Source organism: Oncorhynchus mykiss, chromosome 18 (genome assembly GCF_013265735.2).
Source record: "Oncorhynchus mykiss isolate Arlee chromosome 18, USDA_OmykA_1.1, whole genome shotgun sequence".
Lineage (NCBI taxonomy): Eukaryota > Metazoa > Chordata > Actinopteri > Salmoniformes > Salmonidae > Oncorhynchus > Oncorhynchus mykiss.
The window spans coordinates 12417533-12428961 of NC_048582.1; positions in this window are offsets into that span (position 1 = coordinate 12417533).

Sequence of the window (11429 nt, forward strand, 5' to 3'; positions counted from 1 at the left end):
CAGCTTTTCAGGTAATTCCATCTGCAGAGGTGAGAGCAACACGTTGGCCCGGAGACTTTTATTTTGATTCATTCATTCTTTATTTAGGCCCCAGGGTTGTTCTGCCAAGTGATCAGATGAGAGTGTACCTCAATAAAACCTCAAACCTGGTCAGAACAGGTGGGATGTTATTGGTGCTTTTAAAAAAACATCACAACTCTTTCAGCGTCTGGATAGGAATGTGCTGATGGATGCAGGAAAGTGGCATCAACGGTCAAACGAGACAAATCCACACACACACACACACACACACACACACACACACACACACACACACACACACACACACACACACACACACACACACACGGTTGTAAGGAATTACAAAAAACGAACTGTAATCCGTTACATTACCAGCGAAAATCTTGTAACCAGATTACAGATACTTAAAAAAAAACAGATGATTACTTCGAGGATTACTTTTAAATTCAGACAGGATGTTTGCGGAAAAAATCTTTGACACCTTTCTGTTTTCTCTATGACATTCAGATCAGCATTGAAAAGGCGCAAGTTTAAGTTTGTTCCACTTGAGCGACTCTGGCCATACATCAGAGACCACTATGATGACACACCAAATGTGTTTGATGGATCACGGGAAAAGAGCAGGAATAGGTTTTTATAGGTTACAGTCCAAGCTGTGTCTTCCAATGGTGCGACTGCTGTCGGCATCCACAGATTATCCAACTTGAATAAACGCTTGGAGGTAAGGATGACAGCAGAGGTGTAGTTTACGGCGATACAGATATTCCTTATTATTGATATCTACATAGGGCATTGATGTGAAACACACTGTTGCTCTCTCATTTAGCTATTTGCGCCGAACGGATTGTGGTTGTTGAGGATGGCTGTTCACAAATCTAAATGTGTATTTGAACCCAATAATGATTGAATGCAAGAAGTTCGCGCTAACTATCAATCATTGTTTTTGAAACCAGTTGACAGCCAGTGAAAAATGTGCTCTTGCAACAGCTGTACAGTGTGGATCCCAGCCTATGGAATAAAAGTGGGGCTTTTATTTCTCAATCTAAATCATGCTGATACATGTTTTAAATCCATAGGCCTACTGGACACATTCAAACTCGTACACCTTTGATAGACATAAATGGGAAATCTGTAGTTTCTATATCCATTTTTGGACTTCTAATATTAAAAATAAAGAAAAACCCTTGAATGAGTAGATGTGTCCAAGGTTTTGACGGGTACTGTATATCCATAGATTCTTGAAGAATATAACGTAGAAATGTCTCATGAGCTTAGTTCAACTGTCAAACTCCATGAGAACCCAAAAAATAAGCTTTTTTCCCCTCCAATGTTTGCTAACATTGTCAATGTAAACAAACACTGTGTAGCCTCATAACATGGTCAAAACAATACTTTTGATATCATGGAGGGTCAGTCCTTGCAACTCTGTCTATTCATCTGAGAGTGGTTACATTTCTCCAGGCCCATCCCTCAGCTTTTTACAAAAACAGAAGTGGGGCGACCGTTTTGTTATTGTTTCATCTGTGGATTATCAAGATATCAAAGTGTCACCAACAAAAAGTTGAACCATAGACCTATAGCAAATGCAGCATATGGCATTCATTTTTCACATGTAAATAGCACTTTTCAGTAGTGCTCAAAGCACGCCATTCCATGAGCGCAGCATTTATTTTTCAACTGGAATCAATGAGACCAATCAGTCCTCCATGACATCAAAATCATAAACAACATCAGTTACATTTACTGTAACATTTATTGGAATGACTGGAATTCTGATAGACTTTGGTTTATAATGTAAAGATATTGTTTCATTGTATGTAGTAGAAAGAGGTGGGTCAGAAAAGCCGACATAACAAACCCGTAAAGTAACATTTAACATCCATATATGGCCAGCTATGTACATTGATAACTAACTTTAACATTCATTTATCCTGCAATAGATGTGATTCAAATGGTAATGTACCTTTTTGTCTTCTAATGCCTCTTAAAGGGGAAAGTCATCTAAAAGTAACTGAATGTAATCAGATTATGTTACTGAGTTTGGGTAATCCAAAGTTACTGATTACAATGTTGGACAGGTAACTAGTAACTGTAACAGATTACATTTAGAAAATAACATACCTAACCCTGAACACACATACTGTATAGCCATGTTGCTCTCACACACACCAATACCAACACCGGTCGTTCATGTACAACTATTTTGCTCTTTAAAAATGTGACATATGAGAGACTATGTTGCAACCTAATAACAGACCAGAGTTCCATGTCTGGTTGATTCTCTGAAACAGATGTGTTAGAGCTGGGTTTGGAACAAAAGCCTACACACCCGACCAGTAGTGGAGAGCGCGGGTTTAATTGGTGGATCAGGAGTTAATTTAAGCAGATTAGACGACATAGATGACAAGATACTCTAGCGGTGCACCGGTCGTTAGGGGCGACGGGGCGAGAGCCAATTAGCTGATTAAACCGCCCAGCACAGCCAACATGCAGCAGGCTGAGGGGAGGGGCCTGGTGATTGATGGCCGAGGAGGTGGGAGGGGGAGTGTTTGTGTAGCTTGTCAGAGAGTTGTCGCTGAATGAGTGAAATGTCTTCATCAATTTGGAGCCATTACCATGTCAAAAGGAGAGGATGGTGTTTAAAGGAGGAGAGGACGAGAGGAGCAATGTGTGCCGATCTGCTCTGCAGATGATCAATCTGATACACACACACACACACACACACACACACACACACACACACACACACACACACACACACACACACACACACACACACATTTCAATGTCATTTTCATCATCATCATCACACACACACAAATCAAATGTTATTAGTCACGTGCCAAATGCAACACCTTACAGTGAAATGCTTATTTGCAAGCCACTAACCAACAATGCAGTTTAAAAAATACAAATAAGAATTAGAAATAAAATGAACAAGTAATTAAAGAGCAGCAGTAAAATAACAATAGCAAGACTATATACAGGGGGTACCGGTACAGAGTCAATGTGCGGGGGCACCGGTTAGTTGAGGTAATTGAGGTAATATGTACATGCAGGTAGAGTTATTAAAATTACTATGCATAAATAATAACAGAGAATAGCAGCGGCGGCAGGGGGGGGGGGGGGTAGTGCAAATAGGCAAATATTCTGGGTAGCCATTTGATTAGATGTTCAGGAGTCTTGTGGCTTGGGGGTAGAAGCTGTTTAGAAGCCTCTTGGACCTGGACTTGACACTCCGGTACTGCTTGCTGTGCGGTAGCGGAGAGAACAGTCTATGACAAGGGTGGCTGGAGTCTTTGACAATTTTTAGGAACTTCCTCTGACACCGCCTGGTATAGAGGTCCTGGATGGCAGGAAGCTTGGCCCCAGCGATGTACTGGGCCATACGCACTACCTTATGTAGTGCCTTGCTGTCGGAGGCCGAGCAGTTGCCATACCAGGCAGTGATGCAACCAGATGCTTTTGATGGTGCAGCTGTAGAACCCTTTGAGGATCTGAGGACCCATGCCAAATCTTACAAGTCTCCTGAGGGGGAATAGGTTTTGTCGTGCCCTCTTCACGACTGTCTTGGTGCGCTTGGACCATGTTAGTTTGTTGGTCATCCGGAACAGCTGGTGCTCTCATGCATATTTCCGTGTTATTTGCCTTGAAGCGAGCATAGAATTAGTTTAGCTCGTCTGGTAGGCTCGTGTCACTGAGCAGTTCTCGGCTGTGCTTCCCTTTGTAGTCTGTAATGGTTTGCAAGCCCTGCCACATCCGACGAGCGTCTGAGCTGATACACGCACTTATGTAAATTGTACATTCAGCCATTTAGTAGATGCTCTTATCCAGAGCGAATTGCAGTAGTGAGTGCAGACATGTTCATACTACTAAATCTACTCAAACACTTCCAAACACACACACCCATGTCTCCACACACACACACACACACACGGTGCGTCCTGGCCCCGCCCGGGCGGGCCTCTTTACCGTAAGCCTGTTTAATTTTCCTGAAATAGGGCTGTGACAGCTCAGTCATGCTGATGAGATGGGCTGAAGAGAGTGGCAGCCTGTCAGAGTCTGTCTCATCTGTCTCCCTACTGCTGACCAGCCTCTCCTCATCTCCTCAGCCCTGTCAAATCATCACACATACTCTCACCACCACATCTCCGTCCTCACTTACACACTTTACAATAGAGAACCTTGGCTAATCTACAGAGGTGTGTGTGTGTGCGTGCAGTCACGTATGTGTGTGCATGTGCACTAGTGTGTGTGCATGTGCGTGCGTACTAGTGTGTGTGTGTGTGTGTGTGTGTGTGTGTGAGGACTAAAGCAATAACTGAGAGCTGTTTTTTATTTCACCTCTAGTGATTGTTATGGGTCCCTCTATCACCTGACCCGGATCAATTATGCTAATTGGATACTGCAGTGACACCATAAGGCTGTAGAGAGAGAGAGACAGAGAGAGACAAAGACAGAGACAGAGACAGAGACAGAGACACAGAGAGAGAGAGAGAGAGAGAGAGACAGAGAGAGACAGAGACAGAGACAGAGACACAGAGAGAGAGAGAAAGCGCGCGAAAGAGAGAGAGAGAGAGAGAGAGAGAGCGAAAGGGAGAGAGAGAAAGGGAGAGAGAGAGAAAGGGAGAGAGAGACAGAGAGAGAGAAAGGAGAGGGAAAGGGAGAAGGGTGAACGAGAGAAGGAAGCGAGAGAGAGGTGAGGGAGATGAGGGGAAAACAGCCTGTTTGAGGATTGCATATTACTTAGGACATATTGATGTACGGTATAGAATATTACTGATGTCATTTCCACCTGTCAGTCATGTCTGAATGCCGATAAACCCACAGCCATTACATAAATGAGATGTTGACGGCACCGTCTCTGTCTGCATAACCATATACACACGCCACAGAGCTGGTACCAACACTTGTCTGTTATTTCAGGTCCAGATCATAGAAGTGTAACAAGTAGTCAGCCTCTTAAATAAGGTGATCGTGACCCCGTGGGGTTGATCAAGTGATCGTGACCCCAAAGGGTTAATCAAGTGATCGTGACCCCAAAGGGTTAATCAAGTGATCGTGACCCCAAAGGGTTAATCAAGTGATCGTGACCCCGTAAGGTTAATAAAGTGATTGGGTTATTAAACCTATGGGGTCACAACCACTTTATTAGGGTTAATAAAGTGATTGTGACCCCATAGGGTTAATAAAGTGATTGTGACCCCATAGGGTTAATAAAGTGATTGTGACCCAATAGGGTTAATAAAGTGATTGTGACCCCATAGGGTTAATAAAGGGATTGTGACCCCATAGGGTTAATAAAGTGATTGTGACCCAATAGGTTTAATAAAGTGATTGTGACCCCATAGGTTTAATAAAGTGATTGTGACCCCATAGGGTTAATAAAGTGATTGTGACCCCATAGGGTTAATAAAGTGATTGTGACCCCATAGGGTTAATAAAGTGATTGTGACCCCATAGGGTTAATAAAGTGATTGTGACCCCATAGGGTTAACACAGTGATTGTGACCCCATAGGGTTAATAAAGTGATTGTGACCCCATAGGGTTAATAAAGTGATTGTGACCCCATAGGGTTAATAAAGTGATTGTGACCCCATAGGGTTAATAAAGTGATTGTGACCCCATAGGGTTAATAAAGTGATTGTGACCCCATAGGGTTAATAAAGTGATTGTGACCCAATAGGTTTAATAAAGTTATTGTGACCCCATAGGGTTAATACAGTGATTGTGACCCCATAGGTTTAATAAAGTGATTGTGACCCCATAGGGTTAATAAAGTGATTGTGACCCCATAGGGTTAATAAAGTGATTGTGACCCAATAGGTTTAATAAAGTTATTGTGACCCCATAGGGTTAATACAGTGATTGTGACCCCATAGGTTTAATAAAGGGGTTGTGACCCCATAGGGTTAATAAAGTGATTGTGACCCAATAGGTTTAATAAAGTGATTGTGACCCAATAGGTTTAATAAAGGGGTTGTGACCCCATAGGGTTAATAAAGTGATTGTGACCCCATAGGGTTAATACAGTGATTGTGACCCCATAGGTTTAATAAAGTGATTGTAACCCCATAGGGTTAATAAAGTGATTGTGACCCCATAGGTTTAATAAAGTGATTGTGACCCCATAGGGTTAATAAAGTGATTGTGACCCCATAGGGTTAATAAAGTGATTGTGACCCCATAGGGTTAATAAAGTGATTGTGACCCCATAGGGTTAATAAAGTGATTGTGACCCAATAGGTTTAATAAAGTTATTGTGACCCCATAGGGTTAATAAAGTGATTGTGACCCCATAGGGTTAATAAAGTGATTGTGACCCAATAGGTTTAATAAAGTTATTGTGACCCCATAGGGTTAATACAGTGATTGTGACCCCATAGGTTTAATAAAGTGATTGTGACCCCATAGGGTTAATAAAGTGATTGTGACCCAATAGGGTTAATAAAGTGATTGTGACCCAATAGGGTTAATAAAGTGATTGTGACCCAATAGGGTTAATAAAGTGATTGTGACCCAATAGGGTTAATAAAGTGATTGTGACCCAATAGGTTTAATAAAGTGATTGTGACCCCATAGGGTTAATAAAGTGATTGTGACCCAATAGGTTTAATAAAGTGATTGTGACCCCATAGGGTTAATAAAGGGGTTGTGACCCCATAGGGTTAATAAAGTGATTGTGACCCAATAGGTTTAATAAAGTGATTGTGACCCCATAGGGTTAATAAAGTGATTGTGACCCAATAGGTTTAATAAAGTGATTGTGACCCAATAGGTTTAATAAAGTGATTGTGACCCCATAGGTTTAATAAAGTGATTGTGACCCAATAGGTTTAATAAAGTGATTGTGACCCAATATGGTTTAATAAAGTGATTGTGACCCAATAGGGTTAATAAAGTGATTGTGACCCCATAGGGTTAATAAAGGGGTTGTGACCCCATAGGGTTAATAAAGTGATTGTGACCCAATAGGTTTAATAAAGGGGTTGTGACCCCATAGGGTTAATAAAGTGATTGTGACCCAATAGGTTTAATAAAGTGATTGTGACCCCATAGGGTTAATAAAGTGATTGTGACCCAATAGGTTTAATAAAGTGATTGTGACCCCATAGGGTTAATAAAGTGATTGTGACCCAATAGGGTTAATAAAGTGATTGTGACCCAATATGGTTTAATAAAGTGATTGTGACCCCATAGGGTTAATAAAGTTATTGTGACCCCATAGGGTTAATAAAGTGATTGTGACCCCATAGGGTTAATAAAGTGATTGTGACCCAATAGGGTTAATAAAGTGATTGTGACCCAATAGGGTTAATAAAGTGATTGTGACCCAATATGGTTTAATAAAGTGATTGTGACCCCATAGGGTTAATAAAGTGATTGTGACCCCATAGGTTTAATAAAGTGATTGTGACCCCATAGGGTTAATAAAGTGATTGTGACCCCATAGGGTTAATAAAGTGATTGTGACCCAATAGGGTTAATAAAGTGATTGTGACCCCATAGGGTTAATAAAGGGATTGTGACCCCATAGGGTTAATAAAGTGATTGTGACCCAATAGGTTTAATAAAGTGATTGTGACCCCATAGGTTTAATAAAGTGATTGTGACCCCATAGGGTTAATAAAGTGATTGTGACCCCATAGGGTTAATAAAGTGATTGTGACCCCATAGGGTTAATAAAGTGATTGTGACCCCATAGGGTTAATAAAGTGATTGTGACCCCATAGGGTTAACACAGTGATTGTGACCCCATAGGGTTAATAAAGTGATTGTGACCCCATAGGGTTAATAAAGTGATTGTGACCCCATAGGGTTAATAAAGTGATTGTGACCCCATAGGGTTAATAAAGTGATTGTGACCCCATAGGGTTAATAAAGTGATTGTGACCCCATAGGGTTAATAAAGTGATTGTGACCCAATAGGTTTAATAAAGTTATTGTGACCCCATAGGGTTAATACAGTGATTGTGACCCCATAGGTTTAATAAAGTGATTGTGACCCCATAGGGTTAATAAAGTGATTGTGACCCCATAGGGTTAATAAAGTGATTGTGACCCAATAGGTTTAATAAAGTTATTGTGACCCCATAGGGTTAATACAGTGATTGTGACCCCATAGGTTTAATAAAGGGGTTGTGACCCCATAGGGTTAATAAAGTGATTGTGACCCAATAGGTTTAATAAAGTGATTGTGACCCAATAGGTTTAATAAAGGGGTTGTGACCCCATAGGGTTAATAAAGTGATTGTGACCCCATAGGGTTAATACAGTGATTGTGACCCCATAGGTTTAATAAAGTGATTGTAACCCCATAGGGTTAATAAAGTGATTGTGACCCCATAGGTTTAATAAAGTGATTGTGACCCCATAGGGTTAATAAAGTGATTGTGACCCCATAGGGTTAATAAAGTGATTGTGACCCCATAGGGTTAATAAAGTGATTGTGACCCCATAGGGTTAATAAAGTGATTGTGACCCAATAGGTTTAATAAAGTTATTGTGACCCCATAGGGTTAATAAAGTGATTGTGACCCCATAGGGTTAATAAAGTGATTGTGACCCAATAGGTTTAATAAAGTTATTGTGACCCCATAGGGTTAATACAGTGATTGTGACCCCATAGGTTTAATAAAGTGATTGTGACCCCATAGGGTTAATAAAGTGATTGTGACCCAATAGGGTTAATAAAGTGATTGTGACCCAATAGGGTTAATAAAGTGATTGTGACCCAATAGGGTTAATAAAGTGATTGTGACCCAATAGGGTTAATAAAGTGATTGTGACCCAATAGGTTTAATAAAGTGATTGTGACCCCATAGGGTTAATAAAGTGATTGTGACCCAATAGGTTTAATAAAGTGATTGTGACCCCATAGGGTTAATAAAGGGGTTGTGACCCCATAGGGTTAATAAAGTGATTGTGACCCAATAGGTTTAATAAAGTGATTGTGACCCCATAGGGTTAATAAAGTGATTGTGACCCAATAGGTTTAATAAAGTGATTGTGACCCAATAGGTTTAATAAAGTGATTGTGACCCCATAGGTTTAATAAAGTGATTGTGACCCAATAGGTTTAATAAAGTGATTGTGACCCAATATGGTTTAATAAAGTGATTGTGACCCAATAGGGTTAATAAAGTGATTGTGACCCCATAGGGTTAATAAAGGGGTTGTGACCCCATAGGGTTAATAAAGTGATTGTGACCCAATAGGTTTAATAAAGGGGTTGTGACCCCATAGGGTTAATAAAGTGATTGTGACCCAATAGGTTTAATAAAGTGATTGTGACCCCATAGGGTTAATAAAGTGATTGTGACCCAATAGGTTTAATAAAGTGATTGTGACCCCATAGGGTTAATAAAGTGATTGTGACCCAATAGGTTTAATAAAGTGATTGTGACCCCATAGGGTTAATAAAGGGGTTGTGACCCCATAGGGTTAATAAAGTGATTGTGACCCAATAGGTTTAATAAAGGGGTTGTGACCCCATAGGGTTAATAAAGTGATTGTGACCCAATAGGTTTAATAAAGTGATTGTGACCCCATAGGGTTAATAAAGTGATTGTGACCCAATAGGGTTAATAAAGTGATTGTGACCCAATAGGGTTAATAAAGTGATTGTGACCCAATAGGTTTAATAAAGTGATTGTGACCCCATAGGGTTAATAAAGTGATTGTGACCCAATAGGTTTAATAAAGTGATTGTGACCCCATAGGGTTAATAAAGGGGTTGTGACCCCATAGGGTTAATAAAGTGATTGTGACCCAATAGGTTTAATAAAGTGATTGTGACCCCATAGGGTTAATAAAGTGATTGTGACCCAATAGGTTTAATAAAGTGATTGTGACCCAATAGGTTTAATAAAGTGATTGTGACCCCATAGGTTTAATAAAGTGATTGTGACCCAATAGGTTTAATAAAGTGATTGTGACCCAATATGGTTTAATAAAGTGATTGTGACCCAATAGGGTTAATAAAGTGATTGTGACCCCATAGGGTTAATAAAGGGGTTGTGACCCCATAGGGTTAATAAAGTGATTGTGACCCAATAGGTTTAATAAAGGGGTTGTGACCCCATAGGGTTAATAAAGTGATTGTGACCCAATAGGTTTAATAAAGTGATTGTGACCCCATAGGGTTAATAAAGTGATTGTGACCCAATAGGTTTAATAAAGTGATTGTGACCCCATAGGGTTAATAAAGTGATTGTGACCCAATAGGGTTAATAAAGTGATTGTGACCCAATATGGTTTAATAAAGTGATTGTGACCCCATAGGGTTAATAAAGTTATTGTGACCCCATAGGGTTAATAAAGTGATTGTGACCCCATAGGGTTAATAAAGTGATTGTGACCCAATAGGGTTAATAAAGTGATTGTGACCCAATAGGGTTAATAAAGTGATTGTGACCCAATATGGTTTAATAAAGTGATTGTGACCCCATAGGGTTAATAAAGTGATTGTGACCCCATAGGTTTAATAAAGTGATTGTGACCCCATAGGGTTAATAAAGTGATTGTGACCCCATAGGGTTAATAAAGTGATTGTGACCCCATAGGGTTAATAAAGTGATTGTGACCCAATAGGGTTAATAAAGTGATTGTGACCCCATAGGGTTAATAAAGTGATTGTGACCCCATAGGGTTAATAAAGTGATTGTGACCCCATAGGGTTAATACAGTGATTGTGACCCCATAGGGTTAATAAAGTGATTGTGACCCCATAGGGTTAATAAAGTGATTGTGACCCAATAGGTTTAATAAAGTTATTGTGACCCCATAGGGTTAATACAGTGATTGTGACCCCATAGGGTTAATAAAGTGATTGTGACCCCATAGGGTTAATAAAGTGATTGTGACCCAATAGGGTTAATAAAGTGATTGTGACCCAATAGGGTTAATAAAGTGATTGTGACCCAATATGGTTTAATAAAGTGATTGTGACCCCATAGGGTTAATAAAGTGATTGTGACCCCATAGGGTTAATAAAGTGATTGTGACCCCATAGGGTTAATACAGTGATTGTGACCCCATAGGGTTAATAAAGTGATTGTGACCCCATAGGGTTAATAAAGTGATTGTGACCCAATAGGTTTAATAAAGTTATTGTGACCCCATAGGGTTAATACAGTGATTGTGACCCCATAGGTTTAATAAAGTGATTGTGACCCCATAGGGTTAATACAGTGATTGTGACCCCATAGGTTTAATAAAGGGGTTGTGACCCCATAGGGTTAATAAAGTGATTCTGACCCAATAGGTTTAATAAAGTGATTGTGACCCCATAGGGTTAATAAAGTGATTGTGACCCCATAGGGTTAATAAAGTGATTGTGACCCCATAGGGTTAATAAAGTGGTTGTGACCCCATAGCGTTAATAAAGTGATTGTGACCCAATAGG